We start from the raw sequence: 12,548 nt of genomic DNA, 5'->3' as shown, positions 1-12,548 counted from the left end.
TGTACCATACGGCTGGAGTTACTTTTAGGTTTTCTTATTTATTTCGACTTAGTTATGTTATCTTGCATTTTATCGTATTTATATCATGATTTAGCTCAGTCGGCTGTGATGCCTACTGAGTACCGATTATTTTGGTACTCATACTACACTTTTGTACATTTTTAGTAAAAATCTGAGTATTAGTTTTCGTCGTTAATTCGACGGACCTGCTGCATTGAATTTTGGATATAGGGTAAGGTCTTAGAGTAGAAGTTGCCCCTTTTCTTTCTATTTATCTTTGTCTTGTCTTTTGTATTGGGACAGGCTATATTGACTATTCTAGAACTTATGATATGTTATAGTAGCTATTGTACAAAATCAACATGGTCGTGGGATGGTTTTCTTTGTTGTGGTTACATTTCAATCTATTTCTATTACCTTACTTATTTATGAGTTGTATTGTCTATTTCTCCCTTTGGGAGCATTTTCCACCATGTTTTCCTATTGCAAATAGCTCTGCGATACAGTTTTATATACCTACTAGTGGGATGGATTAGGTGTCACTGTGACTCATAAATTATGTTATGACAATTAGTATTATTTATAGGTTTCACTAGTATTTGGGGCAAAAAGAGCAAATGTCTATTAGAGTCCCTCAAATCAGAATGATGACATTCATTTCTTATCTTAGGGAGGCTATAGGACATTTTTAGGAGTCCTTCTATTCTTTCACTCATTTGGTGCTATGTATCCGAGTTAGTTTCTAAGACATTCCTTGGGTTTTACTCTTTCGCAAATGGATAGACACATGCTAATGCTACACGAGATGAGGGTCTCAAGAACAAGGCTAGGGATCCTATTATAATCACCCTTAAAGTCATTTTCTATGTTTTTTCTTATTTCCACCATTTGAGCTTCTCCATAGCTTCCTCAAATCATTTACGACTTGCTGGTACTAACGATTCGATTACCGGGTAGTTCATTTTATTTTTAGAACCAATTCTTTATTTAGAAGTCTTTGATAGTTCCAAATGGCCGCGGGGAGAAAACTTCAATTAAACAATCTCATATATGAATTCTAACTGTGCCAGCAGCTCCAAAGTATAGATTTTAGGCTAGGTAGACCTTTGGTTCCGGTCTCGATGCACCTGAGCTCATTTCAACTTATCGATCGGAAAGTTTAAAATTTAAAAGTTTTGCTGTAAGACCCACATTTGGTCTAAACGAACTTGTGTTTAAAATCTAACTTCATCAATGCACCTGAAATATTAAATTAAGTGTGGTTATATATTTTGTTTGCGAAAATTGAATTCTGAATGAATCCTGAGGCATCATTGGAAACATGGAAATTCTCTAAGATTTTCTGGTATTGGAGAAATGGCGATAGAAACATGGAGGAGGGAATCATGGAATGGAAATCCTAAAAAAGACATAGCGATCGCAGCACCACTATAGTAGCCCGCATCTCAATGATCGCGACTGCTCTTTTTCTGTGGGTCTCTAAATAGACCCTATAGTCGCAATTTAGCTCATTTTCTCTTCACCCTTGAGAGCTTAAAACCTTGAATGGGTGAAATAACTTAAAATATATCATGGTGGGTGATGCAGGAGCATGTTTATTATCTTTTATCGCGAATATCTTCAAATTTAAGATAAGAATCCTTTGAATTCATGCTTAAATATCTTAGTTTGGAAGAAAAATGCTAATTTAGCTTAGGAATTGATTTTATTCTAAAGTATGCTTAATTTTCTCCCATTTTTGAGGGTTAAGATTCTTTGTTCATTTATGAACATTGGGTCGGCCTTAAAAATGCATTTTTCATAAGTAGTACCCTCTTGGGGTTTTTGGTGTTGTTTTAGTACCCTTAGTACAATTATTCAATATGGGTGTCATTAGAATTGTATTAATGAGTAGATTATTATTTTGATAGTGTGATGGCATTTAGAATAGTGAAGTGAAGTCGAGTATGTGGTTTATGAAGTGAGCTTTTGAGGTTTGGTCTTGAGGTAGGCTTTTGTCTACTTTTCTTTACAGATGATGTGTGATATATATTGCGTGTGAATTTTGATGTAAGGCTTGATTATGAGTAGAGTAACTTTACCATGATTATTAATCTTTGGGGATTATACAAGATTTTTAGACCTATAAGATGGTATGTTTATAACCTTTTATAATCTTATTCCCTTCTCCCTAATTTAGATTAGTTTGTAGCATGGATATGATATAATGCTAGGTTTGGGATGTGGTTTTAGCATTGGAAAAATGATTAGTATATTTAATCCTATTGAGATAGTGTGGTGCTCTTGAAATCATAAGTTTGGTAGAGTTGACTTGAGTACCCTTGTTACTAGTTGAAATTCCTATCTTAGGCTTGAATATGGCTTACTCGACATCTTGAAATTAAGCCAGATACCTTACCATAGTTTGGGGAATAGTTTCCAAAATATGGAAATTTAGGATTAGAAGTGGGATTGTCCGTCCCACAAAGGCCAAGAATTATATTTTCCTTACGGACTTAATTGTGGATGTTATGCATAGTTGAGACTTGTATGCCTTAGTAAAAGGTTACTTAGTGACTTGTAAATTGTAATGATGTTCCCCAGATTATGAGTTTGGAGTTATGGCTATGATATTTCTTATGGAAATGATATTGGTATTTTAGAGATGATATTTCTCCTAGATATGTTAATTGGTCCATAGAGGTCCTACTTTCTCCTAGACTTGATGATTGGACTATAGAGATTCAATTCTCTCCTTCATATTTTGTTAAGCCTATAGAGATGATTTACCTCTTAGTTATGATTATAGGGCCTATAGATATGATATTGCTCTTAGATAAGATAATTGGCCTCGAGAGGTGACATTTCTCATAGCCATGATGTATGACCTATAGAGATAATATGTCATAAACACCTTATATACTTATTGATATTATGCCTCCTAGATGAGACATCATTATTTACTTATTGATATTCTGCCTCATAGATGAGAATTATATACTTATTGGCATTATCCTTCCTAGATGAGAGATCATTATATACTTATTGATATTATACCTTCTATATGTGAGATGCCTCTTCTATGTGAGATGGTTAGAGATATACTATGGCTTACAAATATTATTATCCATATGAGTAATGAATATGTATATGGGTCGAAGGACGTGATTATGATATTGTGATAACTCTGGACATATTATTGGGCTGAGGGACATGTTCTAATACTGGTTGGATATCTGGGAAGTGTTTATCTTTGTAAAGGGTGTGTTTATAGTTTATTAATATATATATATATATATAGTATACAAATCTCTCCGGTATGGGACAGAGAAAGATGAAGTATGATACTTATTATTCCACTGATTAATACTTATGATGGCATGCAGATATTTGGTATATTCATGATTATAATATCGATAATTGATGTGATTCTAGCTGAAATACACTCTTATGACTGTTCTTCCTAATTAAAGGTCAAGCTATATGGTAGCTAGTTTTTTATTAGGTGATTGTAGTACTTGATGGCTAGGAATCTAATGCACTAGTTAATGAACCTTGCTTGGTTAAAATATGGTAGCTAGCGATTATTGATGTGTGGCTAATAATGATGTCGGGTTTTGTGTAGGTGAAGATTAGTTGATATTGATGACTAAGTTTATGTTGTCGAGGAGTTGTGTATTAATAAGGCTAATTAATAAGAGATCTTCGTGGTAAGAGATGACCAGTTAATAATGATGAATAGTTCATAAATAAGGATTAGTTAGTAAGTGATGGTTAGTTAATAAATGATGTAGTTAATATAGAATGGTTAGATAATAAATGGTAATGTGTTAACTAATAATAATTAACAGATATAAGAGTATTAGTTAATATTAATGAATAGTGGATAAATGGAGATTATGGTCAAGTGATGAACCTAGACTTGATGTTAGGTAGTTATTATGTAATAAATAATGGTGAGTTATTGTTCCATGAATAAGGATTATGTGAAGGATAATACTTAGGCTAATAATCAGAGGTCATGTGAAGACTGGCGAATTAGTGATTTAATGATTATAAGTGTTGGTTAGCTGATAATGAATAGTTGGGTAGTATTGACAAGATAGATATTTTTATGATTATATGATTATGTTATGTGTATATTAGTATATGATTATGAATATGGAAATTGATGATGATTTTATATGTTGGAGATTAGTTGTTTGATGATAAATGTGGAAGAACTCTAGATAAAGAGTAGTTGTCAATATATCTTTGTGCATTAATGATAGTGACACCACTTATAGTTTTGAGGATACTGTAATTATATTGATGATTGGCAAGGCCGAAATATATTGTGATGATGATGTTGATTTACGAAAAGGATGGAGTATTCTATGATGATATATTGATACCCAATAAAGCCAGAGATTGATTATGATAATGATGCAGGTTACGATGATGAGATTGTGATATCGATTGTGTACTTTGTATTCATTCATGCATGTGCATCACCTATTAACCATATGCACCTATGTTTATAAGCCAGTATGGGATAGTTGCATATGTATTAGAGAAGAATATGACTTGTGTTTTTTTATGTCGATTAAACCTTCCAAACTTGGGGAGATGGGGGGCATATAGGCTCATCTAGGTATTTGTTTTTCTGGAGTAGCCAGTTATTTACGTTGTTATTTATATTGTTATTACCATGGTAATAATCATTATTGTGTCTAGCTTATGACAGATTTGTCATTGATCTAGTATCGAGATTTATGGTATGTCTTCGAACTCTTCTATCTTGTAACTACATTATTATGCACGATTATATCATGTCTAGACATGTGAACTAGAAACCTAGAGTATGATAGTATTAGACCCAGATAGTATTATAATGAGGTTTTAAAATAAGGATATGATGATATAGGTTATTCTTTAAAATGACCTTAGGTATATATGTATATATGTATATATCTATAGCTATATGATGCTATGACGCTACCGTACATCCATTCCTTTGTTTGTTCATATGGTATATTCATTTCTTCTCCTTGTATATTGCTATATATCTTTCTTTTACCCTTTATTTGTATATTTACCTAGGATATACGGTATAGCATTGACGTATACTGAATGTGGCTAGAATAGGATAGTTCACCTTGATACTTCCTTAGCTTTATCATGATAGACTCTTGGACTTGAATAAGATAGATGTCCCTTATTATTCTCATTGACTTGTTATACGATTTCTGGACTTTTGGGTGTATTTTCCATTCTATTTAGATGTTGTATATATTTAATTTATCTTTGGAGCTCAGTTGGCAGTTGCTAATGTGTACCATTCGTTTGGTACTCATACTACACTTCTGTAGCCTGCAAATCATAGTATGGGTTATCATCGTTGTTATGTGAATCATGCTGAGCAACCATGGTACAAAAAATTTGGGTGAACTCCTGACGTTCAAAGAATTATTTATCTATCTCTTGTGTAGTAGACTGGTCTCTATATTGTATATTGAGTTAAATTGTATCAGTGTATTTCTCTTGATATTTCACTTTTGTACTCTTACTATATTTGAAGATCTTTGATATGCTATAGAAATATTGCACTTTCGATGCTTAAAATGAGAAAAATCTGAAAGTTCCTGAGGTTATTTTGTTAGATATGATAATTTTTTGATATGTTTTGTAGGAAATCATGTTTTAGATAATAATTTCATGGAAAAGGGGGAAAAAGATATTTTTGGTTATTTTGCAGCAATTATGGATATTTTAGACATTTTTCTGCTTGATCGTGATCAAAGCATGTTTGAGAATCGAAGAAGAGATGAAAATATTACTCCCGGTACCTACTAAGTCAACCTACGGACTGCATGTAGGAATTTCAGACTGCAGGTAGGAAAATTAAGTGCCAGAAGTCCAAAATCACGAGAGCTGAACTTGCAGGATTTTTTTCATCCGGTACCTGCAGTTTGTAAATGTACCCAGGGCCAAGACAGTAGGTACTACCTTCACCCGGTGCTAGACCGTAGGTATGGACCATATATGGCCACCAACCCTATTTTCTCCTATTTTTTTGGGCTTTGGTTTTGGATTTCCTGATGTACTATAAATACCCTTTATATGTTTTTAGTAGGAGTTACACACGTTGGATAGTCACAACTATATTTTGATTCGAAGATTCGATTTTGATCTTGGGATTTACCTATAGTGACATTAGTTGATTAATTCAGTAATGGTTGTGGGTTTATACCATTCTTATCATTGTGATTTCTTCTATGCTTTCAACTATGAATGGTATTGATTTCTTCCCAAGTATGAGTGGCTAAAACCCATAGCTAGGGTTGTGGAAACCTTGGTGGATTGATGATTTAGGGGAAGTGGGATTGTTGAATTAAACTGATACCAATGGAATGCATTGCATTATATTCACTATAATAGATTTCTTAGCAGTTGACAACATTAAGATCCCTCCTAGATTATTGGTACATACTCCAAAAGAGTAGTAGTGACTAGGAAAAAATAATGATAACAGTAATTTGGAGTTTAGTTATAGATCCACGATGCTAGGTATTATCTATGTAAGATGGTTAGATTTCATCTAATAACTCGAGAATCAAAAGATGATAGTTAACTGGGATCAAGATATGGGTTAGTAAGGCGACATCCTGTGACACAAAAGGTAAAGGGTGAAATATGTCTATTCGTCAAAAAAATTGAAGATGGTACATAAGTAAGCTATTCTGCTTGAAAGGTATCGGGTTCTTTCAACATAGAAAGATAAGCCTATAGAGTTCTGAAGCTAGGGAACACAATCCTAGTATTCACCAATACTGATCACAACTGAAGTTGATAGTTTCTCTTTGTTCGATATTTCTATTAAAAAACTCCCCATTTACTTTCCAATTCTTGCCTGTCGATTACAATATCTGAAATCAATGAGTCCACATATTCCCTTAAGATTCGACCCCGTCCTTTGTTAGGTTACTGTACTTTGACAACAACCATATCAACATCTGATAAGAGGTGTTGTTTGTACATCATCAAAATTTTGGCGCTAATGTCAGGTAATACAGTGTTGATTTGTGAACTGAAGTCATAGCAGTGTTTTGGTTTTTCATTTTTTTCATAGTTAGGCATACACCGGTTTATTCCTAGCACATGCAGTAGAGAAAATCCCTTTCTCTCACTGAATCTAAATTTAGAGGGGATCGTACAAACACCTAGTAGAATGTTAGAGTCGAAAAGAGAGGATTTGCCACCCCTACTTTTGAAAGAGTTTAGGACATTGTTGATCGACAGATTAGTGAGCTTTTATCTCAAGATGAATATTAGATAAGGGTAGTAGATGAATCTCAATGCATGGCTCAGGAGGTAGAATTAGCTAAGCAAAGACAAGCAACAGACTGCTAAGTAGTTCTCGGTAGAAACCAGAATAGAGTTAGTGAGGCCAAATTTAAGTGATACCAACATATCAGTATCTGTATAAAGATAATGAGAGGATCTAGGATAAGTTGAGCTAACAGAGACAAGAGCAATCATTCCTCTTTTTTTGCCCCCTGATGTAAAGTTTAACATTTCTAGTGCTATGATTCAGCTTTTATACTTGAAGGGCGTGTTTGTAGGGTTGCCTACAGACGATGCAAGGATATATTAGGCGAATTTTATTGGGATATGTGCTTCATATGCCATACCTTGGGTAGATCAAAAGGCATTAAGACTAAGGTTTTTCCCTTATTACTTGTTGTAGAGGCATCTTTATGGCTAGGGGAATTCTAAGAGGTTCTATCACTACATTGAGTGAGTTACCTGGACAATTCTTGAATAGGTTCTTTCCTCCATCAAAGGTATTGTAGCTCAAGGATGAGATTTATAACTCTAGGCAGCCACAGTCAGAATCTATGTATGAGGCATGGTTTAGGTACAAGAAGAAGATTAGCATGGTGCCCAGTCGCCGAATTTCAGGGAAAAGCTTGTTGGAGATACTCTATAGAGCCCTGACTATCAGTTTCATAGATATTATAGACACTATCTCCGAAGAAGCATTCATTAGATTATGATAGGAGATGGGTTTGAGTGTTATAGGTCAGATCTTATAAACTAACTGAGAGTGGCAAACTCATGATGTTGAGAGAGGTTCTGACATTTATGCCATTGGATCTTCTGGTGAATAGAGAGTAACTGAGGATTTTGGAACTCAGAATATTTCACCATTGAGGATAGACATTGGTAAGTTAGATAAACAATTTGCAACAATAAATTCTGCAAAGGTTTATCCATTAAGGGTACAGGGTGCAACTTCTCGGGTGCATAAGTTTGAGTTAGAGGAGGAGGCAAAGTATGTGGCTAGTCAGTTGGCGACTTTCCGAGCCCAAGATAAAGGGAATCAAGGTCAGAAATATGATGATATAGACAAGTACATTCCACCTGGAAGATAATATATGGAATCCAGAATAAAATAGATGTTGGCTATTCTGATGAATGGTCAGGAGAGTTAGGAAACTTGCCTTGAAAAACTCAAGGCCGATATTCTAGGATTGGACCAAAAGGTTAAGTGACATGCTACTAATTTCAAGCAGTTGGAGTAGCATCATAGGCAAATCTCTGTTACTTTAGTTGAGAGACAGTCTAGAGCACTTTCTAGAGAAAATATGGCGAATCCACAAACACTATTTCATTGTCTTGCTATTAACACGATAAGTGATTCTACACCTGATGAGCACTTTTTTCATGATACTAATGAACCAAATAAGTAAACTATTATTGTAGATGAGCTACCTCTAGCTGAATTTGAGAAGCAGACTTGTAGTGATGATGATTTTGGGAGCAATGATGATGACGACTGGGTAGCAGGAGAGCTCCAAGATATAGTGCAACAGTTTAGCTCTGATTTTCATACACATTTAGAAGAAAATAAGGGAGACCCAGGTGCAGTCACCATTCCACGTTCTATTCAGCCTTATAATACTAATCAGGCTTTTGCGATACGGGAGAAAGAATAAATGTAATGCCATTTGTGATATATAATGTATTATTGTTAGGTAAACTCAAGCCTACATATGCAAGGTTGTTTATTACAGATTCATCTATAAAGGAGCCAGTGGGTATTGTACAAAATGCAGAAGTAAAAGTGGCATTGTTAATGTATCCAACAAATTTCATGATTTTAGACTATGAAGTGGATGCTCATTCTCCAATTATCTTAGGTAGAACTTTCTTTTCCACTTGCCGAGTGTTGATTGATATGGACCTAGAAGAGATCACTATTAAATGGAATGTTATGCAAAGTATATTGAACATATGCATGAAGTTTAGCAGCCTAATGATATGAAATTGGTAGCAGTGAATGATGCAGTAGATGTTGATTTGGTTGCAACAGAGGTGCCTATTGAGTAGAGATTAGTAGTAGAAGCATTAGTAGTAGTGATTATGAACTTTGAGAGTGATGGGATAGATGATCTTGACTTGAAGAAAAAGACTACACCTCTTGCACGACCATCAATAGAAGAACCAACGGTATTAGAATTGAAAGACCTCCCACCTCATTTGTAGTATGTGTTCTTGGGGTCCAACAAGACCTTACCGACAATTATTGTGGCAGATTTAGCAAGAGCATAGGTGGAAGCTCTTATGTCAATGCTAAAAAAGTTCAAGAGAGGTATTGGGTGGACCATTACAGACATTGTATGCATTTCACTAGGTAAATGCACACATATGATACAGCTTGATTCGAACAACATTCCTATTATTGAGTATCAAAAACAACTAAATCCTCATATACAAGAGGTATTGATAAAAGAGATAATAAAGTGGTTAGATGCAGGGGTGGTTTTTCCCATTACAGACACCAAGTGGGTGAGCCTGATTCAATGTGTTCCAAAGAAAGAAGGAACCACAGTGGTTACAATTGAGAAGAACGAATTTGTACAAATGAGGCGAGTGACTGGTTGGAGATTATTCGTGGACTATAGAAAGTTGAACAATTGGACACAAAGAGACCATTTCCCTATGTCATTCACGGATCAGATGTTGGACTGATTAGCAGGTAGCGGTTGGTACTATTTTCTTGACGGATATTTGGGTTACAATCAAATCATGTTGCTCTAGAAATCTCCAAAAATACTACTTTTACTTGCCACCATAGGACCTTTGCATTAAAGCATATGCCATTCGAGTTGTGTGATTAGCCTGCCACTTTTCATAGATGTATGATGTCCATATTCTCCGACATGATGGAAGACACTATTGAAGTATTCATGGATGAATTTTCAGTGGTTGGGGACTCATTAGATGACTTCTTAACCCATTTGGTCAGTGCACTACAAAGATGTGAAGAGTCCAACTTGGTACTCAATTGGGAAAAATGCCACTTCATGGTAAAATAAGGTATCATGCTAGGGAATAAGATCTCCATAGATGGTATAGAGGTGGACAAAGTGAATATTGAGATGATTAAGAAGCTTTCACTGCTAGTGTCAGTTAGAGGCATACAGATTTTTTTGGGTCATGAAGTCTATTATAGAAAGTTCATCAATGACTTCTCTAAAATTGCAAATCCTCTCTGAAAGATCTTAGAGAAGGAGGAGAAAATTTTTTTTGATAATGATTTCCTCAAGGCTTTCAAATTCATAAAGGAGCGAGTGATTTCAGTGCCCAACATTGTGTCTCCTAATTGGTCTGCACCTTTTGAGGTAATGTATGATGAAAGCGGAGTAGCCTTAGGAGTTATTCTTGGACAAAGAAGTGGAAAGATATTGAAACCAAGTACTATGCCAACAAAGCTTTAAACCCCGTATAGAAAAATTACACAGTTACAGAGTAGGAGCTGCTTACGATGGTTTCTATTTTTGAAAAAAAAATCATCTGCCTTGACGTACTTGATGTTGAACATGGATGCCAAACCCAGATTGATCCATTGCATTCTCTTTCTACAATACATTAATTTTGAAGTCAAGGAATGAAAAGGAAATAAAAAAGTTCATGACCACTTATCCATACTTGAGAAGGAGACCATATAGAAACTAGGGGATAATCTAGACATAGATGGTGTTTTTCCTGATGTGCGAGTGTTGGAAGCATCTCATGATTTGATTCCTTGGTTTGCTTATTTTTCCAAATTTTTGGCAAGTAATATTATCCCAGATGATCTATCCTTCTAGTAGCGACGAAGATTTGTGCATGAGGTAAGGAAGTTCTTCTTGGATATGTCATACTTGTTTTGAGTCTGCACCAATGGTGTGATTCAAAGATGCATTCCAAAGGTGGAGATGATGAGAAGTCTTAAAGCTTGTCATTATTCACCAGTTGGGGGTCAACACAGTGTCATACGGACAACCCACAAAATTCTACAATGTGGGTTTTATTGGCCTTCAATTTGCAAGGAGGTTCATAATTTTGCAAAAGCTTGTGACCAATGTCAGCGTTAAGACAACATTTCACGGTGCCAGGATCTCCCCATGAAAACCATTCTAGAGTTGACGTTGTTTGATTTATGGGGGATTGATTTTATGGGCCCATTTGTGAGCTCTTACGGCATGAGATACATTTTGTAGCGGTTGACTACGTATCAAAATGGCCGGAGGCATTTTCACTTCCATACAATGAAGGTAGGAGCGTCACCACCTTCTTGTAGAGGAACATCTTTTCCCGATTTGGTACTTCACGTGCAATTATAAGTGATGGTGGACCATACTTCCGCAACTGCTTGTTGAAAACACTGCTTGATATATATGGGGTAAGGAATAATGTGGCAATACCTTACCATCCTCAAATAAGTGAGCAAGTTGAAGTCTCAAATAGAGAGATAAAGTCCATATTGGCAAAAACTATGAATGACAATATGACGGACAGGTCTACAATGTTAGACAATTCACAGTAGTCCTACTGAAAGCCCTATAGGACCCCCATAGGTGAATCTCCATATAAACTTATGTATGGAAAAAAATTTTCTTTATCGGTTGAACTTGAGTATAAGTCACTATAGGCATTGAAAAGGGTAAATTTGTAGTGGTGTGACACAACAAACTTGAGGTTGAGTAATGTGAATGAGTTTGATAAATTCCAATCCCCGGGCTTCTGAGAGCTCAGCCATATACAAAGAAAGAATGAATCTATATTATTACAAAAAAAATCAAGAAGAGAATATTCAAATGAACCATCCCAACCCAGGGCCTTGTCGTAATGGTCATCTAGGTCTAATCGAGATTGGATACCACCCCTGTTACCTATCTCAACCTCCAGTCGCCTACCCTTATTTGGATAAATTTTAAACATATAACAAGTAACTGGACAAGGATTGTCTTTGGGATAGGTCATTTCCTATACCATCCCTACCAAGTCTTCCTGTCCTCCAAACCATACCAACCAAACCAAAAAGCTAAACCAATATCGAAACCAAGGGCCATACACAAGGCAATAACCAAAGGAGATCTAAACCATAATATGATTAATCCCAAAATAAATACGATGGAACACTGAGAAATTATGTCCAATGATGTCAACCTCATTACCAATGCCAATATTAAGGCTAACAACAATACCGATCCTAACTATTCCAACCCATAGCAGACCATACCTTTAACCCAAAGGAT

The sequence above is a fragment of the Capsicum annuum genome, chromosome 4, assembly GCF_002878395.1.
Source record: "Capsicum annuum cultivar UCD-10X-F1 chromosome 4, UCD10Xv1.1, whole genome shotgun sequence".
NCBI lineage: Eukaryota > Viridiplantae > Streptophyta > Magnoliopsida > Solanales > Solanaceae > Capsicum > Capsicum annuum.
The sequence above is the reverse complement of the archived record's forward strand: the minus strand, read 5'-3'. Positions refer to the sequence as shown.